Genomic DNA, 16,700 nt, shown 5'->3' on the forward strand with positions numbered 1-16,700 from the left:
GACTTTCGACCGTCACTATGCAGAATGGAGTTCGTGACGAAGGATTTTTCGCAGAGAAAATCATCGAATGACGGAAGCGAACGAAAGTTCGCTCAGTCGAAACCAGGCACATTTTTCTTAATTTATTTTTCTTATCAAGCAGATATTGCTTTCTATGAGAAATTTTTCAATCTATTTTTGACGGGAATAGGAAAGTGCGTATTATAAGGATATCAGAAAATTATAATTTAATATAATGATTTAGTAGATTGCAATACAAAATATAATCGTTTGAAAACAATGCTTTCGATTTTTATCGATTATTCTACATATTAAGATATTTATTTAAAATTTTAAATAATAATTTCATTTAATATTTTTTTTATTTACATGTGTATGAAATTAATGCAATTTTTCTTTTTTCTCTTTTAGTTATTTAATTTGAAAGATAAGACTACTAGTTTAATGATTTTGTTTGTAGATATAATTCTTATCAATATCTTTAAAAATTTGTTATATCGTAGAATTATATCATTATCAAATTTTCTGATAATTGGAATGTAAATTGACGGGATTATAAATATTTTGATTATTTCGCGGAATTAGGATGTAGATCACGCAAGTGCTAAATCGATTAATCGTGCATAGATAACAAAGAGAGAAAGAACAGAAGATTTATTGTCGGATTGTAGCGATTGATTGTAAATGGCAGTATTAGGGAAATATATGACATCATGTATTATACAATGGTGAAATACCACGATCTCCATCGTTATAGAGCATCTAGCGATTGCAAAGCCAAAGATATTGATCGTTACGACGAGACTGTGTGTAGCTTCAAAAGCCATACGCTTTACGACTTTACACGGGTAACAAGAGTTTGCATTAATAAAGCCCCTTTTCGGGCCCGAAGCTCAGGCGTTTATGAGCTCCCCGATGTTCAGCTCTGATGCAAAGATGCTATATAAATCCATAAATTTAGGTCGAGATACTTAAGGTAATTTTACGGTTGGGATATACGGGGAATTTTGGCGTGTTTTATGTTTTTCCATATATTTTCATATGTTACGACAAAGGATTGGCGCGCCTGAACGTGTAATTTAAATTTATTATATCAATTTCTTATATATCACATTTATCATTATCTCAGGGGGATATGAAAACAAGAGGTAAGAAACAAGAGATGAATAAAAAATATACATATCATTTTATTTTTTAGAAATTAGAAATTTTTACTAGAAATTTTGACTAGAAACTTTAGAAATGTTTACTAGAGATTACAATATGTACGCTGGAATGCATAAATAAAATTATTATCTATAATAGACTATCAGCAAAAAATCATAATTTATAATATCTTAAGCAATTAATTAATTCAGATTTTTATCTTCATATAGATGCATATTTATTCGTAGCGCAAATTGAAAAATACCAGTAATATTTTATTCTTATGGAAAAAAATATATAAATGATGGATTGAAAAGCACTGTGGCTTTATTATTATTTGTAGGGACATCGAATCTCAATTTTTTACGCTAAAAAATCATCCGGTCGGATGTGTCAGCAATTTCCAGCCTGCGAAACGGAATCGAGGCGATTGGGCCCGGGAGAGGGTCCTGTTTCCATTTCTGCTTCACATAAATGATTATCGGGATGGCTTGTAGCGAAACTCCCGCGTGACTGGACATCGATGTAACCGTCGATGGCGCGTGCAGAAGTCTCCTGGTCATCTCCCGTGGGTGACCAAAGACGTTGTAATGTAACGCCAGTCACCCCTCTAAGTGATGATCCCCGAAGCGTTTCTTTATATCGTCGACGCACGTCCCCCTGAGATACGTGACGCACAGATGGAGGGACACGGCCGCAATATCTTCATCCCTTTTCGCAGGGCGCTATTTCCTTGCTCTAACTGTCGACTGTCTTTCTCTCTCACCTCGGGAAATTTATTTTATCGAATTGAAAGCGTCGCATCGAGAAGAAAGCTTTTTCGACCATCGTTAGATCATGGCACGCTCGCTCGATTAGATTATTCTGGCGTGTAAAATTTCTCTGAGCTTTTGTTGTCTTACAGGACGCAACAATGTAATTTTATTTTCGATCACTTTGATCGAAATCCTAATTTTATCGTCATTTTAACGAGGCGATACATGAAGAATATAATCGCAATGAACAGAATAAGCTGCGACGAATGTTTATATTTTTGATACAAACTTATTTCTTGCAATTGCAAGGAATAATTTGCAAAAAAAAATAAGATAATTTAGAGAATCTTCAGTTTAGTTGAGAGAGTCTTATTTATTAAAATATATATGTATTATTCAATCTTTTTATCTGTTCATATTTTTTATATTTTTTTATCGCATAGCTGCAAGAATAAGCTTTTTATCTCAAGAGAAAGCTAAGTACATAAATTACATACGTTTCCTCGGTATTGTGACGATTTTTTGTAGTCACGAGTGATTTGTCGTAACGCGTTAATGTATGATCTATCTGACAAAGCGTAGTCGTAAGAAACCTTATCCTGACCTACGGCTTATCGTGCTAAAAGACGACGCATTTCGGGAATTCTACATTGTATGCGAGGGTTGCCAGCCCCTTAAGACCATAACGTTTATGTAGGTGGTGGATTTCTCCTAAAAGGGAGAGAGATACGGGCCATACGGTAACGAGAAAACGTGGCCCACAATATCGCTCGGGTCTGACTCCGCGCTCGAGATCGCCGGCGGATCGGACTTATTTATTGTTTACGTGGGGATAATGTCGGCTCTCCGTTGGTGTTTATGTAAATATCCCTTAGCATAACCGTGACTAAATCACCCGCGCCCGATAAGATGGACCGGATAAAAACGCCCCACTTGTTAAGAACTTCTCGCGTTTCCTTCGAAACCGCTCGCGTTTCTTTTTATTTATCTGTTTTCCTTTTCAATCGAAGAAAGAGGATAAAAAATACATGAGCGAAAGGAAAACATAATTATAAGATACTTTGTTCATTGTTTGTTCTGCCTGTACAAGATTGAACGAGCGTTCCGATTGTTTCATTATTTTGACGATCGCGTAGAAAATTTTTTTATTTGTGGATTAAACCGAGTCCTCCTATCAGAATATGTAGTCGCATAAGACATATTTCCTTTAATTATATTTTAAAATTAATTAATTATAATTAATTTTCTTAATTAACTTTGTTTTTTTATATAAGAATTAATAATTATTTAATTATTTAAGAATAATAATTAATAATTATTTAAGAATATTCGGGCGACTGCATCCTTATATTCTCCTCGTTGAACCAATTCGGTGACGAATCCCGACACGGATAATCGCACGAGCAAGCGTGTCACGTCGTCTCGCCGTGACGTCTCACGAGCGTCGGCATCATCCCCGGACGTGGCACTTGCTTCCACCCCCGGTTCGACCTTAGCGAGAGGTAAAGCTCTCGGTTCTCGCTCGCTGGGAAAAGGGGGGTGGAAGGTGAGCGAACGGGCCGGGTGGCGGCGGCGGCGGCGGCGGCGGTGGGGTGCGGCGTGGAGGCCCCCGAGCTTTCGTTTCTGGAGCAGACGAATCGATGCTCGTTGCCCGTCCGCCCCCGTGCAACGAGTTCAATGTCTCGCCCGGGCCGGCCGTAGCCCCCGCGGTCGTGGGTCGTGGCCGTGGCCGTCGGACAGAACGCCAACTACCCTCGCCCCCGCCGCCGCCGCCGCCGCCGCCGCAGCCGCCCACCCTCCATCGGTAGCGCCGCCGTCGACCTCGTCCGCGCCCTCCGTGCGCCGCGATGTTTGCCAGGCGTTTGTCACCGTCGAGAACAAAGTCTGCGCTCTCCCGAGCGGTGAGCCTGCGAGTCGAGTCGCGTCCCGTTCTCCGAGCTTCGTTCCGGAATTATCACGGCGAGACTCACGCTGATATCTCGACGTCTGGCGTTACTCGTTGCTTGGGAAGCGCGGCCTCTTAAGCCTGCGTTATTAAGGGAGGATTACAATGTATACGCCCGCTTAGTAACGAGTTAAGGTCTTTTATTATTGACGATTTAAAATGCAAAAAGATACCGCGTAACGGTGCCTCTCTTTTGGAATATCTCCCTTGGGAGATATTTGTAAAAATGATTATTTTGTCTCTTAATTTTTTTTCGACCATCTTCTCGAGATGGAAAAATATTGTCGGACAAAGAATTGATCGCGACTGTGGTTTATGATAAGTATCGGCTGCGTTATACATACGATATGCGGGATATTGCGTTTTGATAAAAGTTTTTTCATAGCGCGATCGGAGAAGGGTGAGAATTTTTTACAACCGTCAGAGATCTGGAAATGTATTGGGGTGGAAAGAAATGGCACCCCATAGGTGGACTTCAAATTCCGATTCGATTCGGTTCATCGATGTGAATAATACATACCATTAGGACAGCTAGAATTGCTTCTGTGGCGCACATCTCGATCTCTCTTCGCGAGATAAACTATGACACGGAGAAAAAAAGGATATTGATACGATTTGAGTGTTTTCACTGATTCCCGACTGCGGCTTCGTGCTCGACAAATCGATATAAAAGCATCCTCCATACATTCAACGATAACCGCGACAGCAGAAAATAAATAACATACGAAAGAGAAACAAACAACATTAAGGTAAAATAACCGTATAGATTAATAACTGTATTCATTAGAATTATGACGAAACGAGGCTTTGCAATATGAAATCTATCAAAAAAGAAGGAAAAATTGCATTCTTATAATAAATTACGAATGCAACAATAAAAAGAATAACGCAAATTATCACTTTACATAACATGCAATTTCTTTTAATTATATATTATTATATTAATTATTATATTAATTTATCTCAGAAAGACTTAAAGAAACGGCGAAGATAGGGCAATCGTCGCAGGAATGTATGTCGAATCGTGCGCGATAATGCGATCAAATATCAATTCGAGAGAAATTCGCGCGTGTATAAATGACCGTAAGAAAACGAAAGAGTTCTTGCGCGGGATCACATTAGAGCTCCATCGACCACCCATGTCGCAAAGTCGTTAGTACCCTCCTGTGTTATTCGCCGGCATTCCGCGAATACAAATGACCCGTTGCACCTCGATGCGTTCGCGCCTTTCCGTTGTTACGATCGACCCATCGATCGCGCGCCGACAGTCACGGGGATTATTTCCGGACTGGCCTGGGATTCCGAGACAATTTCAGCCGTAAATCCACGCTGCCATTTGTCTCGCGAATTAAGTTTACTCTCCTTTTTTTTCATATTCAACGACACCGTTCGCTCGGTACCGGGAGTGTCCCGTTTTATTCCTGTTTCTTTCTCTCCCTTCCTCTTCCTTTCGATCGGCCTTGTTGCTCTTTCGATTTCGATGACGGAAGAGACGGAAGAGAGAGAAAGACGGGCCAAGCGGGGTTGTGAGCGAATTGATATCGGCTCGTTTCAGACGGGCCACAGTACGAAGAGTTTTTTGCGTCGAACCAGTCGAACGAATGAATTATCTTTCCGAATCGTTAATCTCCCGCGCAACGAAATGAAACGTTGAAACGACGTCCTCGCCCCTTTTCCGACCGTTTTTACGGGAGCTCGCGCGCCCTTACGCGCACTCGCTGCGAGGGTTGACGTTAACGACGGCACCACGAACGAGAGAGCTCCTTTCCGTGTCGCGCGACAAGCAATAATTATTTTTATGGCTTGTCTTATGAGGATTATAACGGGAAATATGAAGTCTGTTTACGATCTCTGATTTTCCAAGATAATGATAATGAGGGACACTGCGATTTTATTCTGTGCTAGTCTTAAGGACTTGTTTATGATGTTTTTAAATCAACAATGAATAGATATATATTGAATATATATTTACAACTGCTTATTATTTTTTATGTATATCCTACATTATTTTGTCTAAGATAGTTTGTTTAATTTCATCAAACAAATAGTCTTCTTCTTTCCAGCTTCAATAAAAAATTTCGTTACATAACTTCTCCCATTAATATCAATTAAAAATATCTAAATATTAATTTCTTGTTTTATTAACATAGTATATAAAAAAATTAAGAACATATTTAAGTTTAAATCTCATCAAAACATGCTTAACAAAGATTAAAGCACAGTAATTTTGCACGCGCATTTAATGCCACAATTTAAACAGTTAAAGTCTTCCAAAGCAGAAGCAACCCTTAACTCATCATTATACCGGTATAAATGGACAAAAGCGATTACGCGAGTGTTTCGAACAACGAACTCATTTATTATTAGCTTAATGCTGTATCTCGCGGTGCTTCTAGTCGTGGCGAAACGCGATATTACGATATCATTATGACGGTACGATTGACTAAATCGGTCCCGGGTCCTCGTAACTCGAGATTAGGACGTCCGGGAGAAGGCTTAGATAGGTTATTACATTGCCTTACGAAACCGTAAATCGCGTCACCGCCCTATGCCACGGCCAGGAAAACTTTGAGAGTAATTGCTCTCGCGACTCCTAGGGAAATGCTTCCCTCTTCCTGCTCGTCGTAGCATCGAGACTCTCCCCGTGTAGACAAACAATAATAACATTTCTTCGCCGGAGGAGGTCGGATAACGAAAGAAAATACATCCCCAGGGAGAACAATTTATTAATATCTTCGACAGCAAACGATCGCTGGCTCTCAAACAGAATATACATGAGATACGATCTACATGTTAAATAGATTAAAAAATTCATTTACCTGTAAGAATCACTTTTTTTATATATTCACAGAGACGTAAATTATGAAAAGTTATCTTATAAAGCGAAAAAATTCCATGTGAAAACTTACCATTGCGAAAATAATTGAATTTCTCCAGTGACGTGGATGCATTAATGGAAATTACATGTGGTTAAAAAGAATTTATAGCAAGAATATCTTGTTAAATATATCGTTACGTTCTAACGAGCTACAAAGTTCTTTATTTCTCCCTCGCGATACTACGTGTATAAAATAAAAAATATAGCAATAGCACTTTTTCCATAGTATCTTTACGATAGACGTGTTTTACGATAGTTCATTGTTCCGTGGGCCTTCTCTTCCTCTCCTAAATCGAATAATAAAAAAAGGCAAGATGCAAATAAAAAATTGATCGTCCCATGTCGCGTGATGCAGCATCGTGGTCGACGTAACATTCGTCGTTCTTTGTTCGACTTTGATCGATGTGTTAATGGGTTAACGACAGCGTAACGACCGTCTGGAGAGGAATTATTTTCGCATCTCGAAGCCCCCACTGTCGTCCAACTGCGGCCCTCCCATCACTTGAATGACAAGCTGAATTTACGAAGAAATAAGGAAAATTTTCTGCAACAAAGTTGACTTTTTTCTGGAATATATAATTACATATAATGCAAATATTGCTGTTATTATAATTACATTTAGTATATATCTGAAGGTGAAAAATTTCAGAAAATTTGAATAAATTAAAAAAAAATCTAAATAATTTTATATATTTTTACATTTTATTTAACAAAGTAATTTTTGAATAATAAATCATTTATGTTGAGATTTTTAATTTGTACGATCTTATGTATCTAAATATTTAATTAAATCATTTTTTCTTTCTTTCTCTCTCTCTCTATATATATATATTATATAATACCAATATTTGCAGAAAGTGACAATTCTTATAAGATCTCGGAAGCAAATTGCCACACGCACATTTATCGGGCTACATATGTCGTTGCTTGAATGGAACGATATCGCACATACGGATTATGTTCACGTGTTATTTCGGCACATCCGTAATTTTCTTACGTGAAACGAGACTGCCTGCGCGTGTACCATCAAAACGAAACGATGCATCAGCGATAAAAGCCACCGCACCATATCTCCTCGTAATACGATGTTCCGAGAACATTTACGACTAATTGTTTCGCCCCGCGTGCAGGTACCATCCTTTTTTCGCGTGGAACCGCAGCAGTGTCTTGCCGCACGTGCCGTCGTAAAAACGCAGGAAGGACGTAATACGTGGACACCGTTGGCAGTAAAAATTTGCTGGCGGCGAGGGGGAAGAACGCAGGGCTGCGTTGCGGGGAACTACGATAATAGCTAATAAAAATCAGCTAACTGCTTGCAAGACATTGCCGCGCTAATTGCCATCGTAAATTTTTTCCCCCGATCGATGTAACATCGGTGTGACGTGAACGCTCGCGCCAACCGTAAATTAATGGACTTGATATATCGTCGCGATATAAGACGGATTCTTTTCTGCAACAGCAATTCGAAAGCAGTGAAAAGATCAATTTTGTAAAAAGATCATATATTTTTTATTTATGTAATATATCATAAAATAATTTTTTTAAAGATACAATAATCGAAAATTGCTAATTGCTGTATTAGCTTTGCATTACAATATTGTATTTAAGCAGATTCTTTTTTCGATATCTCTACTCAAAAAATATTCTCAAAAAATATTTCTTCATTTATTTTAGAAATATATAAAGTACAGAAAAATTAAAGAAAATTTAACGAAAGAAAAGAAAACAGAAAATATTGCAGTAACTAAGATTTCTTGTTGCTATCAATTTAATGTGTAGCTACGACGAAAGAAATTTTCATAAAACGAGTCGCATATGTCGCAAGGAAGGACTATAGGTTTATGCAATTTTACTTGTGAAACTTGTGTAATTTATCGCCGAAATACCCCAGTAGTATATCCTTCCATGAGAGTTTGCAAACAAGAGGAAAATTATTACGTACGAAATGTAATGCGTGCAATGTTGAATGGAAATATATCAGATGCTTTTACAGTTTCACGAAAAAATGGACTTCACATTAAGACTCTATACAGAAATTACTATTTTACGAGTGCTTCGCCGGGTGAGTTCACGAATAAAATATTTATTACACAGTTCAAGATCCGCGAGCCCTCAAAAAGATCCCTTTATTCAGAACATCTAAGGAAGAAATACCATGTTCCTCCTTACGAAATGACTGATATTGACAGAAAGTAATTTTTAATGAAAATTACATTATCGAGAATAAAACCGATTATTTTTTTCTTTATTTTTTGATTTATTTTTCAGATTCTATTTATTCTTTTCATAATTCTATTTATTCTTTTATTTATAATTATTAAAATTTTTTTCTAACAATAATTAATACAGAATCTAAAAGTAAAATAATACAGAATAATTTTGTAAATAAAAAAAATTTCTAATATTGCATTATATTCTTCAATATCACAAAAAATTAATTTTTTTTAATATACTAATCGTCACATACACAGCATATACACAGCAAGAGATGAATCTTGTAGTTATCGTATATTTCTTTCATTTCTGAAAGCATTTTGCATATAGCGATAAAATTCGCTTACACTTTCATGCTTCTTCAAACGAGTTGACTTTCTGAATATTCAATTAAGCTAGATTGCATACGAAATTTCATTACGTAGTTGAATCAACTGTTTCTTTCTTCAATCTGTATAAAGTCTGTTTATATACAATCTCATTATTAGAAATCTGTAAAGTGCTGCGAAACATTTGCATCACTTGTGATATGAGCATGTATTTTATCTGATTTTATATTCTAGATGGAAATAGTATGATATAAGAATTGCAATAAGGTTGAAATTAAAATTTAATAAATAAGCGAAATATATTTATAGAATATATAGAGAGAATAGTATATATAACTTATTAATATTGTCCTTTCTTATTTTTTTACATTTTTAAAATAATATGTTATTTATTTTACATATAATATTTTAAATAACGGAATCATAATTTGGACATTTTAATACCTTAAAAATATACGGTATATATGTAATATTTTATCCAATACATTCATATAATTTAATTATGCAACGTGTATAATAAATCCATCATTTTTGTTTTTCACCGACAGATGTAGTATTTAATTCACGACAAAAATGTGATTTGATAATGATAATTATGTGATTTGATAATTTGATATATATTATGTTTTATATTATATATATATATATGTATATTAGCAAGGAAAGACATTTGCTATGCTATCAGACTCGTCAAAGATATGAGTTTTCATCTGAGAGACAAAATATCGGGTCGATCGATGATATCATCGCGCCACGTCTCTTTTAAAATCCTCGAACAAGATAGATATGCGTCCCATCTACTCCCATGGTCCGCAAATACTCGATCTCCTGCAGAGATCGGTAGCAGAGGGAAGAGAAGCGCGACGTGTAAAAAAGAACGAACTAAATCTCTATTTTCGCAGCCTCGCGGAGGTAAGGGTACATGGGCGCTGAATAGACAGGATAAGAATCTTATACCCATGTTCCATACCTAGATAAACGATGTCGTGAAATATAAAATAAACTATTTAACATCGTTATCGCGATACCAACAAGCAGTGCATCATTGATTGAATATTGATGTATTCTGCTTTCGCTTCTAAACTAAATAAATACAATCTTAGGAAATAAGATTTCCAAAGAAGATTTCCATTAAAGCTTTTACAAAATTTTATATATTTTTCAATTGTAAAAAGAGAGGCATTAATGGTAATTATTCTTAATTATTTAATTTAATTTACAGTGAGTTTTGCTTAGAAACAATTTAGAACAAACCCTTTAGAACAAACCGTCTGAGATATAATAATGATACAGTTATGGAGCACAACATGGGTTAGCAACCGACGTGACTAAGTGCACTGGAAGCTCCCGCCACGTGGAAATTTTCTAAAATTACCGTAATCCTGTCAAGGACTTAAGACCACCGACCCTCGAACTATCTGCCTAACTCGAGATGGGCTTCGTTGTTTCACCTGCTAACGTGATTTTATGTCGTCGACCTAACCGTGTGGTCTTCACAACTGATGGTCTTCTCTCATAATAAGCTTCAATTTTCTCGATGTATATAGTATATAAGTGTGAACCAGATATGTATGAATGTGTATTACATTATATAATTTATAAAATATAATATATAAATCATTTCTTTCATAAATATCTGTAATTAATTTTAAAAATAATTTTAAATAGTTATATAATAAAATATATAATTTACGTTTATTGTAAATTATTATTTTTATTATGCTAATACATTTTAATTTTTATATAGCCACATAAATTATCGGGTATTTTCTTTTTAATTATTAGAATTATTGAAAATTTTATGTATCATACATCTTGTACAACAAGTGTCACCTATTGACGAGCAGGTAGAAATCTTGTTGTATTCACCTGGATCAATATCTCGCTTTGATGGTAAGCTAGCACTACATTGCTTACTTTCACTCATGACACATGGGTTCTGATCTAAGCTATAATACATCAAATTTAAATTTAAATTTAATTAATTTAGTATATATTATTGAAATAAAATGATTAAAATAATGTATATATAAATACGAGATATATTTATCAAAATTAATATATTTTATTTAATTATTATACATAAATGTACCTGTGTGATTTGTTTTTAATAAAAAATTACAGTAAATTATAATACTTAATAAAAATAAAAGATTAACATATTAAATGTTGAACGAAATTTGAATGTCTATGCCTTTGAATGTCTAGAAATTTTCACTATTAAATAATTATAAAACATACATTATAATTATAAAATATACAATTTGATTGAATTATTGTTTATCATGCGTAGTATATTTATTTCAATAATTTTCATAGCACATTTATGTTCATGTATTAATATTATTCAAAAGTTTAAAAATATGTCATTTATTTGTTTTAAGCATTTTAATTAAATTTGATATCACCGATGATCACAAAAGCTACAGAGAAGCCGAATGCCAGTATTCTTATTTTATCTTAATGTATTAAATATTATTTTATTGTTTTCAAATCATAGTTTACTCATTTTTTGGATATCTATTTTGCTCATAATAATTTCTGAAAGTCCCATGTGTATTTTCAAATCTGGCAGTCAGCCATCTGAAAGAATATCGCAAGAGAGAAAGAATCGCCATTCTAAGATCAGTATCCAATGTCTTGGCAAGCTTTCAGAGCCGATAGTACCATGCAGTTTCAACATTAACGTATTTTCGTCATTTCGCTTGCAAAATGCTGCTTACGGCTTCTTGGATAGGATCTATGCGATTCTTGTCGTCATACTCGATCGACTTTTCGTCTCGCGGCGGTATAAAAACGTGAGACAATCGCGTGGGAAATATTATGGAATTACTTCCTGTGACAAACAGATATCGCATAAAATCCTATCTTGCATAATCGAGATAAAATATTTGGAGATGTTTTATATTACATTTTTTTCTCTTGTTGCGTGAGATGTTTCTTTCAATTGTGTTAAGTACATAATTTTTCACAATAAAAAAAAATAATAATAAAATAATACTTATTTTATTATGCAAATATTATATTCTGATTTGAGAGAATTTGTAAGAATTTATTTGAAAAAAATGTTAGCATTTTAGTATTGACTAATATATATTTCCTCTCTTACATAATTAATTAAATCAATTTATATAAGTCGCTTAATTTTTGCGTCCTTTACTTGTTATAATTGGTAAGCTGATATCACTGCACTACTTTTTTATAACATTTGACCTTCAATTAAATGTAAGTTAGTCGAGTTTCTCTAACAGCACAAGGATGCATTCCTACCTTGTTTTTTATGACTCATATTTGAGATAATTATGTAATAATTGCTATTATATTATTATCTGTGTTATTAACATTCTTATTGTAAAATAAACTCTATCTTATAATCACTGATACAATCAATGATTTTTAACACTTTACAAAAATATTATCGCCGCTATTATTCTTTACATCGAAAAGATATAAAATATAAGATATTTGCTTCGACAAATTGCACGCTCTAATAATCATATAGATCTATAAATCGTATAGATTCATGGATTCACGCCTAGTTAATCTTATTATGTAACAAATTAATAATGGATATCATGATCAGCTAAAATCAACTTTTAAAATTAAAATCTAATAATAAAAAAAATCATTTAATCAATCATTATAAATCAAAATCTCAATGAATATAAATTATATATTACATAACTATACGAGTGTGTTAAAATATTAAATAAAAATTGCAATATTTAATCTAAAATCAATGATGGCTTCTTCTTAATGTATAAAGGAAAATAATAAATATATAAATAATAATTAATAAATATATCTAATACGTAAAATAAATTTTGGCAACGAATTAATTATGACATGAATATATTTGACCTTAACAGCGTCTTTGGTTCCTAGCTTTCTTTTACTTCTTATTAGATTTGTTTTACTCGAACAATTTTTATATATTAAAATATTTTTTTACTTATTTGTTTAATAATTGTCTAATAATTGTTTAATAATTCTATTAAAAGTTATTTGAAAATAAATTTTTAGATTATAGTTTTTATGTAAAAATCTTTTTTCTAATTTTTTTCTTATTTATGTCATGTAAATAAAAAATCAAATTACACGACTAATTTAAACTTAATTTAAATCACGCATACGCAATTAATAAATAATTATATATAAGTGATAAGGTACTTACAATAGGGTTGCCCCACCGATGCCCGATGTCTTCCTCTTTCTTCTCTCATGACGCGCGATACTTTTAACGGCACTCCCGCACTTATACGTGTGAAATTTTTATCGTCATCCGCGCGTTTTGATTTTTATTTGCAGTAATGGATAATAGTACTTTGATAGAGATTTATCATTATAACAACATAGTTTGTGACGCGCGCGCGTGTCATTTATCAAAAATTTAATAAAATTATTAATTATGATACTCATAGCAAATTATATTTCGATTGTCGCGATCGCGTTTAGAGAAAGAATTCGACTTATACAAAGCGTTTCGCAGCACTACCTTACTATTCGAGTGTCGTCGTGCGAATGATAACAAGGCCCTGACATGTAAACAATAGCGCGCTTATATGTGAAGGCCGAACACTATGTCTCGATTTGATATCGAAATATTTTACGTATTTTAACATATATACGCGGAATATTAAAATATAGAAATATTTCAGATTATAGATTATAATTACTTATTAAACAATTGACTCACAGAGATAACCTTTGTTATGTTAATTATTTGATTGTACGATTTAAGTGTTTTATATTATGTATTCTTGATGCAAATTATATCTAATCGTCAAAAAGTAAAAAGATAAATAATTGCGGACGAAATATATTTGATGTCTTATTAGAGGAATAATTATTATTTAAAGATCGCAACAAAAAGATAATTTATAATTTGGATTCCTGTTTCTCACACGCATACACGCACACATTGATTTTTACTCGCAATAATAAATAATCGCGCTTTGATAAAAATTTATTGTCAGAATATATTATATATGTATATTAATTTCGTGCCATTTATCAAAAGATAATTAATCTTTAATTATAATAAACTATTTCAATATTTGTCATTATCCAAGAGGAATTCGTTATGCGAATGATAACAGGATCGCGACACATAATAATTAAGCAATAGCTTGCTGTACGCTGTCAAAGCCAAATATTCGATTTATGGAGCGTCTTTCTCTCTCGTATCATCAGAAACAGGAATCCAAATTATAAATTATCTTTTTGTTGTGATCTGTAGATAATAATTAGTCCTCTGATAACACATCAAATATATTTCGTCCGCAATTCTTTATCTTTTTACTTTTTGATAATTAGATATAATTTGCATCGAGAATACATAATAAAACTTAAATCGTACATCCGAATAATTAGCATAACAACAGGTGTTATCTCTGTGAATCAATTGTTTAATAAGTAATTATCTATAAACTGAAATATTTCTATACTTTAATTTATCAAAAATTTAATAAAATTATTAATTATGATAATCATAGCAAATTATATTTCGATCGTCGCGATCGCGTTTAAAGAAAGAATTCGATTTATACAAAGCGTTTCGCAGCACTACCTTACTGTTCGAGTGTCGTCGTGCGAATGATAACAAGGCCGTAACATGTAAACAATAGCGCGCTTATATGTCAAGGCCGAACACTTTGTCTCGATTTGCTGTCGAAATATTTTACGTATTTTAACATATATACGCGGAATATTAAAATATAGAAATATTTCAGATTATAGATTATAATTACTTATTAAACAATTGACTCACAGAGATAACCTTTTGTTATGTTAATTATTTGATTGTCCGATTGAAGTGTTTTATATTATGTATTGTCGATGCAAATTATATCTAATCGTCAAAAAGTAAAAAGATAAATAATTGCGGACAAAATATATTTGATGTCTTATTAGAGGAATAATTATTATTTAAAGATCGCAACAAAAAGATAATTTATAATTTGGATTCCTGTTTCTCACACGCATACATGCACACATTGATTTTTACTCGCAATAATAAATAATCGCGCTTTGATAAAAATTTATTGTCAGAATATATTATATATGTATATTAATTTCGTGCCATTTATCAAAAGATAATTAATCTTTAATTATAATAAACAATTTCAATATTTGTCATTATCCAAGAGGAATTCGTCATGCGAATGATAACAGGATCGCGACACATAATAATTAAGCAATAACTTGCTGTACGCTGTCAAATATTCGATTTATGGAGCATCTTTCTCTCTCGTATCACCAGAAACAAAAATCCAAATTATAAATTATCTTTTTGTTGTGATCTGTAGATAATAATTAGTCCTCTGATAACACATCAAATATATTTCCGCAATAGTAATTATCTATAAACTGAAATATTTCTATACTTTAATATTTGCGTATATATATATATATATATATATATATATATATATATATATATATGTTAAAATACGTAAAATATTTCGATAGCAAATCGAGACATAAGAATAACATAGTGTTCGGCCTTACATATAAGCGCGCTATTGTTTACGGCCTTGTTATCATTCGCACGACGACACTCGAACAGTAAGGTAGTGCTCCGAAACACTTTGTATAAATCGAATTCTTTCTCTAAACGCGATCGCGACGATCGAAATATAATTTGCTATGATTATCATAATTAATAATTTTATTAAATTTTTGATAAATTAAAGTATAGAAATATTTCAGTTTATAGATAATTACTTATTAAACAATTGATTCACAGAGATAACACCAGTTGTTATGCTAATTATTCGGTTGTACGATTTAAGTTTTATATTATGTATTCTCGATGCAAATTATATCTAATTATCAAAAAGTAAAAAGATAAAGAATTGCGGACGAAATATATTTGATGTGTTATCAGAGGACTAATTATTATCTACAGATCACAATAAAAAGATAATTTATAATTTGGATTCCTGTTTCTGATGATACGAGAGAGAAAGACGCTCCATAAATCGAATATTTGGCTTTGACAGCGTACAGCAAGCTATTGCTTAAATATTATGTGTCGCGATCCTGTTATCATTCGCATAACGAATTCCTCTTGGATAATGACAAATATTGGAATGGTTTATTATAATTAAAGATTAATTATCTTTTGATAAATGGCACGAAATTAATATACATATATAATATATTCTGACAATAAATTTTTATCAAAGCGCGATTATTTATTATTGCGAGTAAAAATCAATGTGTGCATGTATACGTGTGAGAAACAGGAATCCAAATTATAAATTATCTTTTTGTTGCGATCTTTAAATAATAATTATTCCTCTAATAAGACATCAAATATATTTCGTCCGCAATTATTTATCTTTTTACTTTTTGACCATTAGATATAATTTGCATCGACAATACATAATATAAAACACTTCAATCGGACAATCAAATAATTAACATAA

This window comes from Camponotus floridanus, unplaced genomic scaffold (genome assembly GCF_003227725.1).
Source record: "Camponotus floridanus strain SB8 unplaced genomic scaffold, Cflo_v7.5 scaffold48, whole genome shotgun sequence".
Taxonomy (NCBI): domain Eukaryota; kingdom Metazoa; phylum Arthropoda; class Insecta; order Hymenoptera; family Formicidae; genus Camponotus; species Camponotus floridanus.